The sequence below is a fragment of the Emydura macquarii genome, unplaced genomic scaffold (assembly GCF_026122565.2).
Source record: "Emydura macquarii macquarii isolate MOO-44397 ecotype Brisbane River unplaced genomic scaffold, CSIRO-AGI_Emac_v2 contig_2422, whole genome shotgun sequence".
NCBI lineage: Eukaryota > Metazoa > Chordata > Testudines > Chelidae > Emydura > Emydura macquarii.
In genome coordinates this window covers 30,681,911-30,700,535 of record NW_027132559.1, presented here as the reverse complement: position 1 = coordinate 30,700,535, position 18,625 = coordinate 30,681,911, and the positions used below count along the sequence as shown (strand labels likewise).

General features: G+C 37.6%; 1 protein-coding gene across 3 annotated transcripts in view; it reads left to right on the top strand.

Moving 5' to 3' along the window:
* PPP1R9A (protein phosphatase 1 regulatory subunit 9A) overlaps window positions 1-18,625 on the top strand; it is a 206,017-nt gene that overhangs the window by 65,205 nt on the left and 122,187 nt on the right. The gene's annotated exons all lie outside the window — the stretch shown is intronic.

Sequence of the window (18,625 nt, the reverse complement as noted above, 5' to 3'; positions counted from 1 at the left end):
CTAACTTAATAAAGAAAATATGAAATTGTCTGTCGTGAAACGCTAACAGAACAGACTATGATAGAACTCATTTTATCACTGGGCTAAAATAGCATCTAAACCCTGAATAATAACATTTTAAAACAGAATTAAGATTATCTTGATGAGTATTTTGTAATTCTACTTGTAATTAACATGATTGCTGTAATCTAATGACATCTGTCACTGACAACATAATGTTATTTTCTTTTATGATGTTTGTATTTTGTGTTGCTTGATGACATAACTGCACTTGCTTATGAATTAGGCGCCTGAGTCGTTTTGCTGTAGCATAAATCGTTTTGGTAATGAATCATGGTTCTTCACCCTTTGCACATCGATTTGTAACTGATGGGTTGATTGTCCTATTGTCTCTTTAAATGAAAGGAAGCATAGCCTGTTTTTGAGCGTCTTTTCTGTCCTGCTTCCTTCTGTTATGGGTTATACTTCCTTGCTCTTTTTTTATCTGACTCTTTAAGAACAGTTGCAGCCCTGCTCTTCTTTGCCATATCCTTTTTTTTGAGTAATTTTTTAACATGGTTGACACTAGGAAAAAATTATAGGGAATCCAGACTAGAACCTCTGACTCCTAGTCATTTTTATGATAATAATGGAGCTGCACACTTTATCAGTGATGATTTTAAATAAATTAAATAAATTAATAAATTAATAAAAATGTTAAATAGCGTAGGGCCAAGAACTGATTGCTGTGGGACTCCACTCAGAACACACACATTTGATGATAATTCCCCTTTAAAATTATATTTTGAGATCTATCAGTTAGCTAGATTTTAATCCATTTCATGTGTGCCATCAAATTTCATGTGTGCCATGACATTTAATCAAAATGTCACGCAGTACCAAGTAAATGCCTTGCAGAAGTCTAAGTATATTACATCAACACTATTATCTTTATCAACCAAATTTGTAATCTCATAAAAGATAATCAAGTTAGTTTGACAGGATCTGTTTGCCATAAATCTATGTTGATTTGCATTAATTATATTATCCTCCTTTAATTCTTTTTTAATCGAGTCCTCTATCAGCTCCTTATGTTGCCTGGGATCAATGTCAGACTGATAGGCCTAATTACTTGGGTCATCCCTACATGAATGTAGGCTGTTCATTGTTTTAAAATTCTTTTCCTCTTATGTTATGCTTTGTTTCTGCTGTTAACATTAAACAATAAACAATAATTTAGTTTAAGAAGGCTGTTTGGTCACTTTATTTACTACGGATCCCAGACTCCTGAAGGGAATCACTGCAGGCGCTGAACCCAGTGAGACCTGTTGGGTAAGCACAGTCGATACAGAGGGAGGGTATTGTGGCCCAAGGCCCTATCTAAGGATTCCACCCCACCTTGGATGGGTAGAGTCATGAGGGGCTGCACTCAGACCACAAAGGGGACAGAAGTGTGGCTAGCTCTGCAACTGTGACAGTTCTCTCATTGATCATAATGGCACTGCTGGAAAATAGGCACTGTGCTGAAACACAGCATGTGCTGTAACAGACCAGTGCTGCTGGTTGTGCCTTTGAAGAGGTGAGCACAGGGTATAGACAGGGTATAAACAGGGTATAGATGAGAAGGGAAAGGAACTGAATCACAGGAGAGGGAGGGAGGGACAAAGAGGAGAGAGAAAATATATCTTATTGAAAGGTGTGTCATCTTATAAAATCCAATACAGCAATGCTAAAAATATGTTGAGAGAACAGCAGACTCTTCTCAGCTCAGCACGTTTTATCGCTAGGTTATACCATTTGTGTAGTTAAATAGAAAATCATTTGTTGGATTCCCCCCGAAAACTGAAACTCACAGTACAATACCCAGGTAATATATCTGAGGGGATAATACTGTTTACAAGATTATTAATAGTTCACTATATCTTAAGTTTCCTTTAAATCTTCTTTTGTTTTGAAATATGAATAAAGAAATTACTTTAACCCCTCCCCCTCAAACTCTAAATCGAAAAAAACCCCAAAACCTTATTGTCTTGGAATCTGTACATCTAGCAGGTCATAGATGTGAAGGAAATTTGGTGGGTCCACCTCACGTCCTCCAAACTCATGGAGGAAAATAATCCATAGTTAATGACCCAATATAATTCCTCCTCAGATCAGTGGACAGCCTTCCATTGACTTGAGTGTGAGTTGGACCAAACCCTAGCTCTCAGAAGACAACATATTTGACAGATTTATTCTCTTCCTGCCTTCTGGTTTTCAAAAAGAATTCCCCACCTCCTCAAAAAAATACCTCTGAGAAATTAACATTTGCATTTTTTCCCCTCCACCTTTTGAACGAATATAAAGGCATAGAGGTTCCCTTACAGATCAAACTAAAATTAAAGTAAAATAAAATAGTAATAACAGTTCTTAAACCTACTAGTTGCTGGTTGCATGTAATGATCTGACATTTGAAAATAAAATCTTAAACTAAAATGAGAGAAATAAAAGTTCCCTTCTGCCTACTCATAACTACAGAATTGCTGCTGTGATACTGCTACATGGAATAATGACTAGTGAAGCCTAGGCCACTTGTTTTAATGCACTGGAAAAATTATATGGTAAATTTCCAAGAGTTGAATATAATAGACAAAGTGGTAGTATACAAAAGCTGTAAATTATTAAGTGACAAGAGAGTGCTGTAGTTTTTAGGCCAAAATCTCAATTCATATCAGTGGCTTCCAATAGGGTTGAGATCTGAGAAAGGAATGCAGGGCAGGCCCTTGTTGAATTCAGTTAAATTTCCTGCAATATTTCTTCAAAACTGAACTTCTGAGACATACCTAGCACATACTTTGGGGGAAATTAAAGGCCTTGGACCAAATCTTCAGCTGGCATATTTTGTCATAGCTCTTTTGATGTCAGTGGGACTACGCCCATTTACACCAGCTCCATATTTTCAAAAGGCGCAACTAGCCATTCTTTAAATTTACATCGACTCAATCATTTGCACCTGAAAATGTTTTTCTGTGCAAATGAATGCAAGGGCAAAACTGGAACCACAAAAATGAAAATGTGGCACAAAAGATTAAAAATTTGTTTAATACTCAATGTGTTAACTGTGCCACATATAAAGAAGCTGAGTTTGTGACAGGATAAGGAACCAGAAAGGAGTTAATTTGATTTTTACAACAAAAAGTGAAACAATTGATAAGTATATACAATATACAAATTTATAAAATCTTTTTAAAATGCTATTTTCAAAGTCAGGGATCATTCTTGTAAAAGTACTGAAGAAGCACAAACTGATGTATTGTATCAGCCTGACAACAGGTAATTCTATGGAATTCTGGAATGACATTCTGGAAGACAAAGAAGATACCATATTGTCTCTCTTCCCTTTCTCAAGGTACAATGGGTAGTCCTGAGTCTAAAAAATGATACTCAAAAAGCACAGAAGTAAACAGCATTCAAGGTATTTTAAATGGATGTCACCTCATAAATCACAGATAGCAGTTGGTTTTGACTTATGAGGCAATGAGAGTGATGAGACAGAAATTCACAAAGATAAAGAATATTTGGTTTTCTTTCACTTGACATAACTCAATTAAAATAATGTAAGACTTTAGTGAGAATTTGCTACATATATTGTCTCAATACTGGCTAATGTTACCAAATCTTACAAGGCTAAGCACAAACATCCTAATGTGCAATAAAAAATATAGTGTCAAATCCTGCAGTTCTTACTTCACTAAATATAGTGTCACTTTTTCCCCAAATAAAGACTATAAAATTTGGTCCATTAATTAGGCTGATCAGCTAAATAAATGTCAACAGGAAGAATTAAATTGTGCAGTAAGCCTCCCTTTTCAGGTTTTAAAAGGTTCCTAGAAATTTTAACCTTTGGCCTAACTTTAAAAAAAGAAAGTTAAAATATATATTGAATTTAAAACAGAATAAGTTTATTTCACACGTCAAGAACAGTTTCAGACACTTTTTAATGGATAGTTTGTTATAATGGTTGTTTTAAATATTCAAACTTGAGAATATGCATTTTGGTAAGTTTTGGGGTGAGGCAAAAAAAAAAAGAGGTTATGAAGGAATGAAAATAGCATACTGCATATCCACAGTGTTATTGTTCTTATTGATTTAAGTGTGCACTGAGGTCCATTATTTTGAAGGTATTTAGGTGTGAAGCTCCCATTGATTTCAATGGGAGTTACATGCCTGAATACCTTTAAAAATGTAGCCCCTTAGTATTTACCATACATACATACGCAACTGAACATGTCTGTGACTATCTATTATAAATTCGGAACAATGGACATGTATGGTTTGTGTTTCTTCCAATATGCTTGTTTCATTTTTAAGTACAAAGAGAATTAAAGTTCATGCAACATTATGGGTCAAGATTTTACATGCATAAAGGTAGGGAAATTTTGTCATGATTTTTCTTTACCCCATCAGTAACTCAGCCATGTTGCATAAATAACCACCCTTGAAAAGTGACATCCTGATTTAAGCAGCCACTGTATAGTATCACCTTTGTTATTTTCTTGTATTAATTTTCAGTAAGGATCTGCTCTTATGCAACAAGAAATTTACTTACCTATCTTTCTTAGGGATTTCTGTAGTAATTTTCACATCACATCTAAACAGTTCACCTAACTTGAGCTTTGCTAAGCTGAAAAACTGAGTGATCTGGATCCTCTCAGCTCTTGAAGGGGAGAGAGCTAGGAAGGGAAGAGATTGTCAGACTCACCAGTATTCTCTGTCCCTTAGTGTCATCTAAATATAATTTCATTTTGACATAATATGAACTATGGTAATCCCATGTTAAAGGGTTATCTTATTTGATCAAGTGTGAACCTTCACATGGGGATTTCTTTGCAGCTATGGTCCTAAATATGCACCTTTCTGTTGAGCTTTCTCTCTTTTCATAAGATTTCTGAATCCTTGTCACTTTCTTAAAGACAGGGATAAATTTGTAGTGGGTGTAGATTTGTATAGAGGTAAGAGAGTTCAAAGTACAGCTATTAATCTGTCTAATGAATAAAAACCTTTGTAAGTGGCATAACATTTTGAAAAGGAGCAAGTTCCTGCATACTCAACAGATCTGATTACCATGTGACAATTACAGTAGACTATTGTACAGTGGAAAAAAGAGGCCTTCAGAGGCTTACAAACATTTAATAATCTACCAGAAGACAGCTTTAGTTTACAGGCAATATACAGTTCAGACTTAATTTTCAGTGTCTCTTGTTTCTGCATAGGAGATTGCGTACGTTTAGTTTTGCTTTATCCTATGCTGCTAGCTTTTGTTGAAGGTTAGAGTGTGCCTAGAATGTTTTTTTGGCTGACCTGTGCTTTTTTAGTAATGTGAAGGTCATAGGAAATAATAGCCCAGTGCTGACCTTCTTTTCTTTTTTTGTAAATGATGTAGACTTGTGTGTTTTAGGGCTATAAATGCTGCTCCTCTTTTCCATTGCAGTCTTACCGCCTGTTGTGAGTTCAGTTATATCATTAGTGGAGGTGGAGAAATCAGTAACCCTCAGGGCAACACTGTTGGTCAGACCGTGGCTCTGGCTGCCCTGAGAAGGTGGATGGTACAGAAAGGGAAGCATCTTTTAAGTGTCTGCAAGTGACTGCTATCACAAATGGAAGAGGACAGGGTAGAGCTCGGATTGGAGATGTCAGGAGGAGCTATATTGGGAGGGATAGTTGTCTTGAGGATGAAGGACTGATGATGGCAACTCATTAAGTAGGAAGGCATTGATGCTGGTCCTAACAGAGATCCTGCCTGCTATCTTCATTCCACTGCAGAGCTGAGCCTCGTTCACCTGTCTCTAACCCCCTCCTGGCAATCTCTTATTCTGCTAAAAGAAGGGACTTTACACTTTTCCTCTCCATTCAGACCGCTGTCTCAGGGCTTGTCTTCACTACAAAATTGTATCATGTTAAAGCATGGCCTGGAACAGTTAACTCAATGCTGACCGTGATTTTGCAGTCAGTTTAGACAAGGATAAGTCTTGTTCAGCATTGTCAGCTACTCATAGCTAAATCAAAGGTTTGGCATTGGGGGTGGAGTTTGTTTTTAAAAACAGAGCTAGATAGATCTGCTCTCAAAAGCCTGACTTTTCTAAAAGTGACACACATGGTTCCAGTCATCCTTTGAAAGAAATCTGCCCAAATCTGGCATTATAAAAATGCATACATAGGAAGCACTTCAAACCCCTGATGGTGGCCATCTTACTACGACATGTCATCGTTTTATGACCCCTGATGTGGGAAATCCATATGAGATTGTAGACCTGCTTTTATTCTGCTGTAATACTAGTTTAGCAATATGAAGAATGTTGTTATTCATATAGAATATTTTGTATTGAATAGTAAAATGCTTCTTATGTTAAACTAGCAGAATGGAATCTTGATTTGCACTCCCTGAAATTTCAGTACTCTCTATTTTAGCATGATGGCTGCCACAGCTAGCTACAAGCTCAGAAATGCCAAATGTAATTAAAATCTATATGCTCAAGTATATTTCATAGTATATATAGGATAGTAGATGTATCTTTCCATAAAGAGAAAGCAGGTTTAGTTTTCTCTTTAAAAGAATATTAACCAAATGCTAAACTTCAACTTTCTGAAGTTTTGTGTGTACTCAGGGACTGTGTCTTGAAAAAGAAGGTTATAGTTTATAGTGTGACAAAAATGGCTCATGAGAACAGTTCTTGTTGTAAGTATCAAGTGATTCAAAGGGAGAACATGGGGCTTTTAAGAGTCCACTCTGGCACTTTGTGCGCTCTGCATCCATTTTTAAATAAATTGCTTCACCAGACACTATGCAAGGGATGATTTGCTCTTAGAAGTATAAGGTGAAAAAGCTTCAGAGAGTTGCACTGAAGAACTGAAGTGCTATACCAAGTCTCAGGTGAGCTGTAGGTGAAAGAGGTGAATGCCCCTTACTGGTGTTTCAGCAGTGAAATCTTACCCTGACAAATTTAAAAAGTGTTTGAAAGGCTGCCTGTGCTCTTACCTCAAATGTAGGCGGAATAGATTGTCTACTAGAAACTTCTGAAATGGGACAGTCTTTCAAAGCTTCTTCATTGCCATCTTGGAACTAGAGAAAGCACGCCTCAGTCTATTTTAATCCCCCCTGCAAGTGTCACACTGTACTGCTTGCTGTCTGTGATTCAGTACCTAGTGATATTTTATCTTTTTTCCTGAGTGTTATCAAATCTCAGAGGAAAATTCCTTTTTGTAAGGAAATTCCCTTTGCTGTCTATAGTCACTAACCAATGCACATAATAGGTGATACTACTTCTGTCTTTTTCCACCTATAAATAGTTTTCTGGGTAAGTAAGAGAAGCAATCCAAAGGTAGCATTTATTTGTCTCATACTGGAAGAGATGACATCAGTGGTGACAGGAGGTGACATAATAGGAACAATTTACCAATTTTGGGTGAAATTCTGGCCCCATTCAATGTTGTTTAACTGGTGATTGTAGTAGTACAGCACTGCTTTTTTGTGAAGGTCACAGTTATTTCTACAGGCCAGTAATAGTTCAGTGTGCATTTTTGGGAGTCATAAGGGAAGAGGAGGAAGGTTTTCCATCACTCAGAAATTGGACTGATCTCTGTTATTTAAGACAGCCAAGGGTTAAAAGGGAGTGGTTTATTAATTCAAATAACTGGGAAATGTATCTATAACAATGACACCACCTCAGTCTTTCCGTGCACTGTACAGTTATGACAACTATGGCCTTAATTATCCCTTTGGTCTGTGACCTAAAGGAATGTACATGACCTGGTCTGAGTAGTGTAAACCAAATGCACATAAAACATGTACATTCATTGCATATGTCTAACCTGAGTTATGCCCAAGAAACTGATTTTGGTCTCTTGCTTCTTAATGAGATTATTGTTGCCAATATATGTACATTTTATATTGTTTTCTCATTGATGGTGAATAGATGAGGAGCATCAAGGTGTTTGATTTAAGAAATAAAAGCAACACAGTAATAATACCAAGTCACTTGTTTTATTGAGCTTTTGATCTTTAATGTTCTTGTAATAGAGCCATCTGTTAATCTTCTCTAACATATCTCGCAAAGAAATTATTCATTTTTTTTAGTTGTGTTTCATACCTGGATTAACAAATCATTCCAGGCTTTGGCCATCTATAAATTCCTGTCCTGTATAAGGAAGTACAGTGAAAGATACATAGGTACCTCATGCTTAATATTGCACTTGTAAAACAGACCGTGTTGCTAAGGGCTGGTTCACACTTATTGTGCGATTTGGTGGCAGTCGACGGGAGTTATGCAAACTACGCAGAGTAGTTTGTGTAACTGACGTCGACTGCTCTGCTTCCCTTCTGCGCGCTGTTCTCATTGTGCTGAGCTGTTCCCCTCGGCTCCTGATCGATTGAGCAGGTCTCACTGACCGCTCAGGAAAGATCGATCTGGCGGCGGCGATTTTGCCGCCATCAGTCTGAACATAGCCTAAGTCATTTAAATGCTTATCAGGTGGAGGGAGGGGACGGTAATCCTTTCACATACAGTGCTAAATACTGGTGTGTATCTTTTTAACATCTGCTTATATTGCAGTGTATTATGGGATAAACATTCAGTCTTTCTCTCTACAAGAAATCTAAATACTGCTGTAACCAACTTCTGCATCAACCACCTAGACAAACATTATTGTGTACAGTATGTTTGTTGTGTTGTTGAATTTTATTTTTAGTAGACTCACAGTAATTTATATAAATACTAGAAATCTTTTTTATTTTTTTCACAGTTTTTTAGATAGTATACAATTTAGAAAACTGTATATTTACAACTCTTTATTGCAATAACATGCATACAGCAATAAATAAATTGTTTACAAGTTTCTTCGTGGTCTTGTGCCTGCTATTTGCCCTTCTGTATAATCTATGGGAAGGTGATTTGCACCTGTGCATGCAGCAGTTGTGGGGATAGTTACAAGTTAGCTTTGAGGCCTCCTTTTGCCCAGATAGCCTGGAAGAACTTTTGCACATACAGGAGCCTGGAGTGATAAATGTTGTTACAACTGGGTAGCAAGATGGAGGAGACAGAGAAGGGACATTCTCACAACAAGCTGAATTTGGAGTCCTGATGGCCATGAAGAGCTTAGATGCTGCTCTGGCAACACATTTTGTATACAATCTGCCATTTACTGACTATGGAGATATTCATATAATATGTCACCTTGAAGCCCGAAATGGGGAGCAGTCTTTATAAGGCCTCAGATTTCTTGGAAATAGAGATGGAAATTTTCTCTGAAGAAGGGTCAGGCTTTTCCAACACAGGCTGTTAAGAAGAATTAACCTCCTAACCCTGATTAAACAAGTCTTGGCTACCCTTTATCTGGGGCAACTCCAGTGGAGGCAGGCCTGATTTTTGTAAGCACTGGAAGGCCCACCTAGAGGGCCTGCAATTCAGAATTCTGTTCTGTAGGTAATAGATCTTTTTTCATTCACAAATGTCTGGACCAGCTTTCCTTCCATCCATGATCATATCATATCTTGGTGACAACTACAGCAATTACTTATGTGAAAAGTAATATTAGGAAAATATTTAATATATCTTAACTGTCTTTTATATGATATAGAAACAAGGAGAAGTAATTCTCTTAAAACTACAAACATGAACCACTGATAGTCTGCAGTCCACATTAAAGTAGGAAGTTTTTTTAATTATGACTAGGTGCCATTATTAGTAATAATAATAATTAATACTTTTAATGTATTTATGATTTGTATTACAGTAGGTCTTAACAGACCCAGTCAGGATCAGGGCCTCACTGTGCTGGGCATTTTACAGACACAAGGTACAAGGACAGTATGTTTCAAACACATTACAAGAGGCAACGCATGGGTGAATAAGGTGAACCATTAACTGAATGACGAATTAACTCCTCAAGCTTATGTTCTTATATAACTAATTGTTGTTGATCAGTATTGACTTTTTACTTACTTTATTTGGGAAAACAGAAAAACAGTTGTCACAACTCATACATATTCTTCATAACTGATAGCAAAATGAAAGATGGTGATGGGAGTTATTATCAGTCTACTTGCTAGAATAGAAAGATAGTATATAAAATGCATGGAAGAGATAAAAGGTGTGAGGTTTCTAAAATGAGTAGTAATCATTGTATCTACTTTTGGTGAGAAGCTGCCATACAGGTAGAAGTTTGTGGAAGAATCTTCTTGTGTTGTGTTCAGTTATATTGTTTTTTGTTTTGTTACAGCTGCTTTATTAACTGAGTCTTAGGCTTAAATTTTTCAAGATGGTTTCCAGCAGGCACAATTGTTCTGCCAGATACACAAGACTAGCTACTTTATTTCCCCCACTGTTCAAGCAGTTCCGTATCTCAGTGGGTATGATTGCAGGCACACCTGTAATATTGGAGACCAGTATTGGACAGATGGCTAAAATTAATGACTGTAGGGAGAAATTCTCATAACTGAACAGCATGGGTCCATTTTGTTGAGGTTCCAAATGTAGTATAGCAGAACTGCTGTGTTTCCATTTGTGGTTTTGAGGGGCTGGAGACAGATGGGCATCAGAAGTGTTGGAGCTTGACTTCAGCAGCCTGCTTTGCAAGAGCATGAAGGAAGCTGTGTGGATGGACAAGAGTGTAGCCAGTAGATCCATAAGCAAGAATCAGAGGGATAGAATGTTTTTGTTGATAACAAGAATATCCAGAGTTAAAATACTTAGGGCTTACGAAAGCTTTGGAAGGAATGTAAAGCCTCATTCACCAGGGTTTAACTCAGTCTCCAGCTATTATGGAATAGGATGAGATCTTCCTGCTGGGGGCAGGGGTAGGATGAACAAATGTTCCTATTTTCTTATATAGGTGCTTATTACCTCCCCCACCCCCATCCTGATTTTTTACACTTGATAATTGGTCACCCTCGGCAGGGGAAAGGGATGCACATTCTCCAACATTTCTGTACTGTTGCCCCTTTTTGACCCAAGTGGCTAGTCAAAGTTCAGGGCCTTGGGGATGTTCCAGTTAAAAGTAGGAATTTTAAGGGTGTCTGGTATTTCTTGGATGCAGCATTGTTTCTTTACAAGGACTGTATAAAGTCCTGCTTTTTCAAATGCAGGATAAACCAAGAACAAAAGAAAAAGTTTCTTAGCTTACACCCCCAAGCCACTTAAATGAACGCCTAACCCAAAAGCTCACTCACTAGCTTTCTCCAGGTGTGTGTTGTGTGTGTATGTGTGTTTCTCTCTCACACACACGCACGCACCACTACACCTCAGCAAAACCCTTCACTCCCTCAGTACAAACTTTCCCAGTTTCAAAGACGTTTGCTATTCATTCAGTACATTGGTACCTCTCTGCATAACAGTACTATGTCTCTGATCCAGTGTGACCATTCCTGTGTTCATATGAACTGCGCTAATCCATTTGCAATAGGCCTCGCATACGGTATGTCTAGACTAACGTTTGTTGCAGGAGTCAAATGTTTGTGGTTTATCCTAGAGTTCGGCAGGCCATGTTCTGCATGGCTGTTCTCAATGCTGATGGCAGGTTAGGCAGAAGGATTGTGCCCTTGTTTTCTTCGTTGTTCTTCTCCTGCACAGAGCCTCTTCGCCAAGCCTTTGTCTGAGAGTTGAAAATTTCTTGCTGTACAAAAATACAGTATTTGAAATAAGAGACTGGATGTATTTATGCTCTATAAAACTGTTAATGAAAACAATATATTTTATTTTAAGATTGTAAAACTATATCTGTAGTTTTTTTTCTTTTACATTTAGCTTGTAGCATGTCATTTTTTGCTTCTTTCACTTTCTAAACGAAGTGTAACTACATTGAGGAAATGTCATATAGATAAAGCCTTGACATAAAATCACAGTCACATTTTCTGATCTAGACATTAGCAGAAATCATGAAGCAATAAACCTCTTTAGTTTAGGAGCCTTATTCCTGAGCTAAAAAAGATCCTCTGGGATTTTTAACATACCAAGTAAATTAATCAGTACATTAGAGGACAGGAGGATTAAGTAATATTTGATATCATAGATGAGTTTTCTAATAGCAGTTGCAGAATTTACACTCTAACATAATCTTGCAGCTATGTCTTAATATTGCAGTAAACTCTTGGGGTTTTTCTTATCTGATGTTATATTTTAGAAAAGTGTGTCAAGGGATGACTAGTATTATCTCTAAATATTTTTCCATTATGTTCTATCCTAATAGAAAATATTGAGGGTATTTTTTTCTTTAATAAATGCATGTTTAATCATTTTTTAAAAAAAAGCCTGTCTTTGAAAACTCGTTTGGAAAAAACACAATGAATTGATTTTGACTCGTCTGTGCCTCGGGTAGCCCGCCTGAAAATGCCAAGGTTAGGGCAGATTGCAAAAGGAGAGCAGATTCTTCCAAACTGGTGGCTAACAATACAGTTAGATTCCTCAACCAGTCACAAACAGTGCTCCTGATTCCCCACACTGGTTATCAAGAAGCCTCAGAAAAGGAATACACAGCCCTCTTTATTTCATTTCAGTCTCTGGTCCCCAGTTAGCAACTAGATCCAGTAAAGACATAAGTTATTAAAATTCTATTCTCTTTACCAAAAATGTTCTCCTGATCCTCAAAGGATCCACCACATTACCAAATCAATACAAGTTTGAATTTTACCCAAAATATCACACTGTCAGCTAATTCTTTAGTAACTAAAACTAAAGGTTTATTACAAAAGGAAAGAAACAAATGAGAAAAGAAATGTTAAATGGTCAAAGCAATCAGATACATACAAATGACTTTAAAGTCCATATATATCAAATTCTCAGCAGGATTGTGGAGATTGCAAGCTTGTACAGTTCCTCTGGTGTACATCCAGTACTTGGATGGGTCTCAGTCCTTTGTTTCACAGCTTCAGTTGTAGGTGAGTTGATCCAGAGGTAGGAAGCAGGAATGAAGACAAGATGGAGATAGTGCAGCTGCATTTTGTAGTCTCTGGTCTGCTATGTGGCTTCTTTCAAACACAAACTCACAGCACATGGGCAGTGAAAGGCACTTGCAGCACACCTGACCACAGGCATGTCCACACATGTCCTGATCACTCATAGATGCCCTCCTGGCTTCTATACCTGGGCTCATTGTAAAGGAAATGACCCTTGATGAGTCATCAATGCGGACACTAATCTGCCTGGGCAGTGTAACCCAGGAGCACAGCACAAGTGTTTGGATACAGACATATATCACACTTATCCATAATTTACAGTACAAAGGCGATACGTATAATATATGCGTAGCAAATTATAACCTTTCCAATAGTACCTGACATGACACATCTTACACAAATTATTGTAATTTTGTAATATGGATACTAATAATATTAGAAATGGTCACCCCCTAATCCAGACAGCATCACATTGATCATATTACATTGGGACATTTATTTCTATAAAATAATTTGCATAATACAAACTGAGTCTCAGTGTCCTGTTTGAGGTACAGGGAGGAGATGCATTTTATTAAATTGAATTCTCGGTAAATCGCCCATTAGCTGAAATATGTCTTTCAAAGTTATTTGAACCATAGAATTAATGAAGCAGCGGTAGGGGAACCAAAACCCTATGATAGCTTGCTGGTCAATGTCTGCAGTTTTACCACATAAACTACCCTTGGTGGTTAGCTTGTACATGGTATTATAATAGAGCTATTTGCTGTTTAGTCTCAAAAATAATTCTGAAGTTACAAAGTAGTCAAGAAAAATAATTACTTAATTTTGTATGTACTGTATGTGTTTAGCAGAAGGCTTTAGATGTTTTTACGGAACTATTATACACATATTTTTAAATTGTTTTATGAGCCAATACCATACATTTTAAATGGTTCTTTCAAAATTCAAAACACTTGTATTGGCTGCTTTGCAAACGCCTCTTTAAGGGATTTTGTCACGCAGATATCTATATGTAATATTCCTGTATATGGGAAGAAATAAAAGCAAAAGTACAGAATAGAAAAATCAGTGTTTTAAAATATAAATCCAGTTCTCAATGGACTATGTGCTGTATACAGATTTTTTGAGTGACTAAAAGGGAGATTATCTAGCAAATCTAAAAGTACAGTAACAGCTTCTGTTTTAAAATGGGAAAACATATATTGATTTGTGCTACTAAAATGTATAACCAATAGGGAGAGTTAGGAGATCAAAAGGACAAGGAAATGTTCCTTGTGTCAAACAATACAGGCGGAAATTACATAGTTGTTTATAAAGCAATTTACTTTTTTCCTATTTATGTTCATACAATAAGGTATGAACCTAATCCTGTTGTTGTTAACCATTCTCTTCATTCAAACATTTAAAATACACTATAGAATTAGGAGTTGGACATAGTTGCAGGAGAATTTTATTCTTTCTGATCCCTTGATGTAGGTGGGTCAGGTGGCAGGACTGAAGAACAAACGATTTGGCAAGCTCTCTCATGCTAAATTATCTATCTGCATCTTTAAATGTATAGGTTCTGGTGTTATTTATCAATAGGTGTAAGTGAATCTGCCTTAGAGTGTTATTACCTTGCAGTCTACGGGGTGGGAAAAGTAAAGTTTACATAGTGGACCAGAGTCACTGCACCTCAAAGTGTGATGTGTTTCAGGGGGAGTCCTAAAAGGGGGCTAGGCTGTGCTTTCACTGTGGCTTTTCCTTGGGTTTCTTCAGGCAAAAGTGCAGATTAGTTTCTAATGGGTGCCCCCATAGGAGTTTTGATGGAGTCTGTCCGGGATTGTGCTAATTCAGCACATCCCCCAAGGGTTTCCTAGCAAAACCCCTTCTCCAGCCACTGTCACCCACTTTTCAGACTTTGTTATTCCCACCCTCTTATATCTTACACTACTGCAACCTTCCCCAATAGGCTTTTCCCACAGGGAGTTCTATGCCCTTTATATCTGCAAACTCAGCCTGGATTAGGAAGGAATGTTTGGTCAACAGCTGTCCAAAACCAACAAGGGCAGCCTTTATTTCAGTTGCTGAATTGAACAGTTCCTTGTCCAGTATAGGGTAACTCTGAAGCATCTTACATCCTCAAACCTGATATTGCATCCGGTGCCCCAATGAGTTCTCAAAGATCCTCCTCCCATGCCCCATTTTTTTTCAATTATTTTTCTGTTCAAGTAGCCTTTTAGAGAGAATAGAATATCTGTCCATAAAATATCTAGTACAACATCTTTCATTAAGTATTAAAGATTAAACTTGGCCTTTATTCCTAAGTAAAATACTATCTTTCAAAGACTTTTTAATATCCTCCCATCATTTTTTTGTTAAAATAATGAACTTCCAAAGGAAAAGAAGTGGGCATACTCTTGATGTTGAAAGGGCAATCAAAACTTTTATCAAAAGAACAAAATCCTTTCTGAAAACCATCTCTCTCTTTGTTCTTTGCCACTTCAAGGTCAACAGGACGAAAGCTTATAAAATATTTATATCTAGTTACCTTAAAGTGGGCACCCTTGGGGTTTACAAAGCCAAGGGAGTAACTTTTTAATCCATTAGGGCACACTTAACCAGATCAATAGCTACATCACGGGCTTTAAAAGGCCAGGATTTGTACGAAGAAACATGAATATATTTTATTATTATTCAGAAAGTTATCTTTCTTTGGCATCTACTTATCTTTAAATCAACAGTAGGATTGACAGACATTGATAAAATAGAGAAAAAATATTGCCAAGCTGGCTGACTGGCAAACTTTCTGGACAGTGTGTGTTATAGAATCAGATTGTGTTCCTGCTCAGAATAATTGCATAGTTCTCTTTAAATGCTGTGCTATGTGAGTTCATAAAGGGAAAAACATATTCAGTATCTAACATTTAGTAGCATTGTTAGAGTTTAGAGCATATTCCATCATGGCAAGGATCCAAGCAAGTATGAAGGGTTTAGCTCTCAGTAGAAGAGCTGATTGGTCTAGTTCTGCCTTGTATCTGCCTGGAGATAGACATGGGTTAGGAGAAAATAAGTGATCAGGTAAAACCACATTTATGTGATCTAATCTACTCATGCTCAGGAAAAAAAAGCAAACTTGAATCAATTTCTAACAGTACACTGTCAACTTAATTAGGCACACAGTGCAAGTTGTGCTTTATTAAATAAAAGTGTGTGTGGATGAGTTTAGGAAGCCTAATTAAAAAGCACTTTTGTTTCAATTAAAAATTCCTCTGCAGTGATGGGTGTGATAGATCCATTGGCAATTCCCTGCATTATGCTTGGGAGACCTTAGTGAATGAAATTTAAGTATCTTTGGGGACCATTGCATTAAATGAATGGTATATGTATTATGGTGGGCTGGGATTGTATGTAACATCTCCAGGAATATCCTGAACAATGTGCCAGATAAGAATGGACTTTTAGAACAAAAAGTGGTTTTCCTGGGGAATAACTAAGGGGAGGTGAGGTACATTCCCTCCCACAATTATTTTGAAGCTACCTTTGAGGAGTGATCCATTGTTAGATGATCAGTTGTTATCTGAGGCCAAGATCAAAGGCCCAAGCTGCAAGAGGAAAGACTGAACTATTCATGGTTGTTCAAATTCTGAATCTGAGGCAGTTGTGAACTTGTAACCACTGAATAAACCCAGATGTGGGTTTTGAAGGACTGATACCCACCAGAGCCTGAGGTTGGAATGGGGTGACCTGTGGTAAGCTTTTTGACGTGTGTCGTTTTTTATAAATTGTTTTTAATATTTACTCTGTAACACTTTCCACCTTAAGAATAAATTTGCTTGTTTATAAACAGGGCCGTTTTAAGACCTTCGTAGGCCCTAGGCACACTTGCCTTCGTAGGCCCCCCGACAGAAATAACTAATTTGATTTTAAGCTATTAATAAATAGTTTTTTAAATAAAAATTAAAAATTATATATAAAATCTTTTTTCGTAGGCCCTGAAAGTTTCGTAGGCCCAAGGCACTGTGCCTAATGGATAATTCGGCCCTGCTTATAAATATCTGTGTGGTAATTTATAACTGAGGGCCATGGTGCTGTTCATAGCCTCTGGAAAAAGAGCAAAGCTGAGGTGCTGGCCTCTTAGGCAATCTGGCTTGTTGGGTATATCACCGTTTAAGCTAGGAACTATGCAGCCTAGGAAACCTCTAGCCAGGAGGGAGAGAGACACAGGTTTCTCCCCAAGAGAGGTGGTGACTGAGGAGCCAGGAGGCTAGAGTGGGTGCCCTTGGTGGGCCATGGTGAGGGAATACAGGTGCATTTGCCTTGAACTGTGACAATGTGAACCCAAACACAACATTGTTCTCCCTCTCCTGAAATTAGCTAATGTTCTATTCCACCTCTTCCCTTCTCCAAGCCCACAGGTCTGCTGGGATCTGCAGAAGACACAGAGCAAACCACAACTCCCTTCTGGCTTCAAGGCAGCATGGCTCAGTTAGAGCCACACTGGCAGAGACAGTCTTGGCCCTCGCTGTCTCCTCCAGGACTCTGATATTATGTAGATGGGCACAAGATAAATGCCCTCCTGGGAAATTCTTTATTGTGGAGGGTATCCCAAGTGATTAATTCTGCTTCAGGCTATATTAACTAGGGAGGAGGCTATTTGCTGTATCCCTCCCCCCCATCCCCAACAGCCCTCCTGCTCCCATCCTTTCCACAGCTTTCAAACTCATGAAGCCTCATGGGAAATGAGTATATTTGGTGCTGATTTGTTCTAGTAAGGCTAGCTACTGATATGTTTTGATTTTATGTCTGTTTTGGGGAAGAGAGGGAAACATTAACTCTATTCTAATCTGAATTACAAGAGAGCTATACCATAATGAGACCACTTCTTTAAATAAAGTAACAGAATTAGAGCAAATAAGCCTGGAAGTGTGATTGCCTGTGTTTACTTATCCTTTCTCCTTCTGTCAAAAACAGCTCCCATGCCAAATGTGTGGGAGTTTTATGATCTGCCCTTCCCTGGATTTATTTAGTGTTTTGCCCTTAGCTGAGTGGGTTTGAAATCTGACTATGATAAATGGTGAATAGCCTTTACAGTATCCGGTATCCATTTACTAAAAATATTAAATATTAAAAACCACCTTTCCTTTAAGTAACATTTAAATTGTGACACAATTTGACAAAAAGACAAAAAAAACCAAACAAAAAAACCCCCAAAGACTTGTTTCTGGCATGAATTTTCCTTGTGTAACTATTAATGCACAAACTATAATGGCATTTAGGAACATCTGATTTTTGGGACTGTGGGTACTACATGGATCCAATGAGCTACATACCATATATGATACACATATGTAGCTGTTTATTTCCTTTTCCATCTTTGATTTAACCTGTATTTAGAAGCCATTCAAATATAGTAGAAGCTGAAAAACCATGCTGTTGCACATGTAATTCATAAAGTTTTGTGTCCAACTCACCCCCAAAACTCACCTACAACAACTCCCCAATAAACAGCCAAAATGGATCAGATCTTAAAAATTAGGTTGTGACAGATTGCCTATTGCAGTGATTACTGAACCTGTAATAATCTAAACAACCATATTCTCAACCATGCTTGTAGCTGTTTCCATTGATTCACCCTGACTCAGCCTCCTGTTCTGGCAATCAAACAACTCCCAACTCCTCTAAACTCCCCACACTTCGGGACACACCAACTCAAAGCAGCACCGGATGCTGACAGAA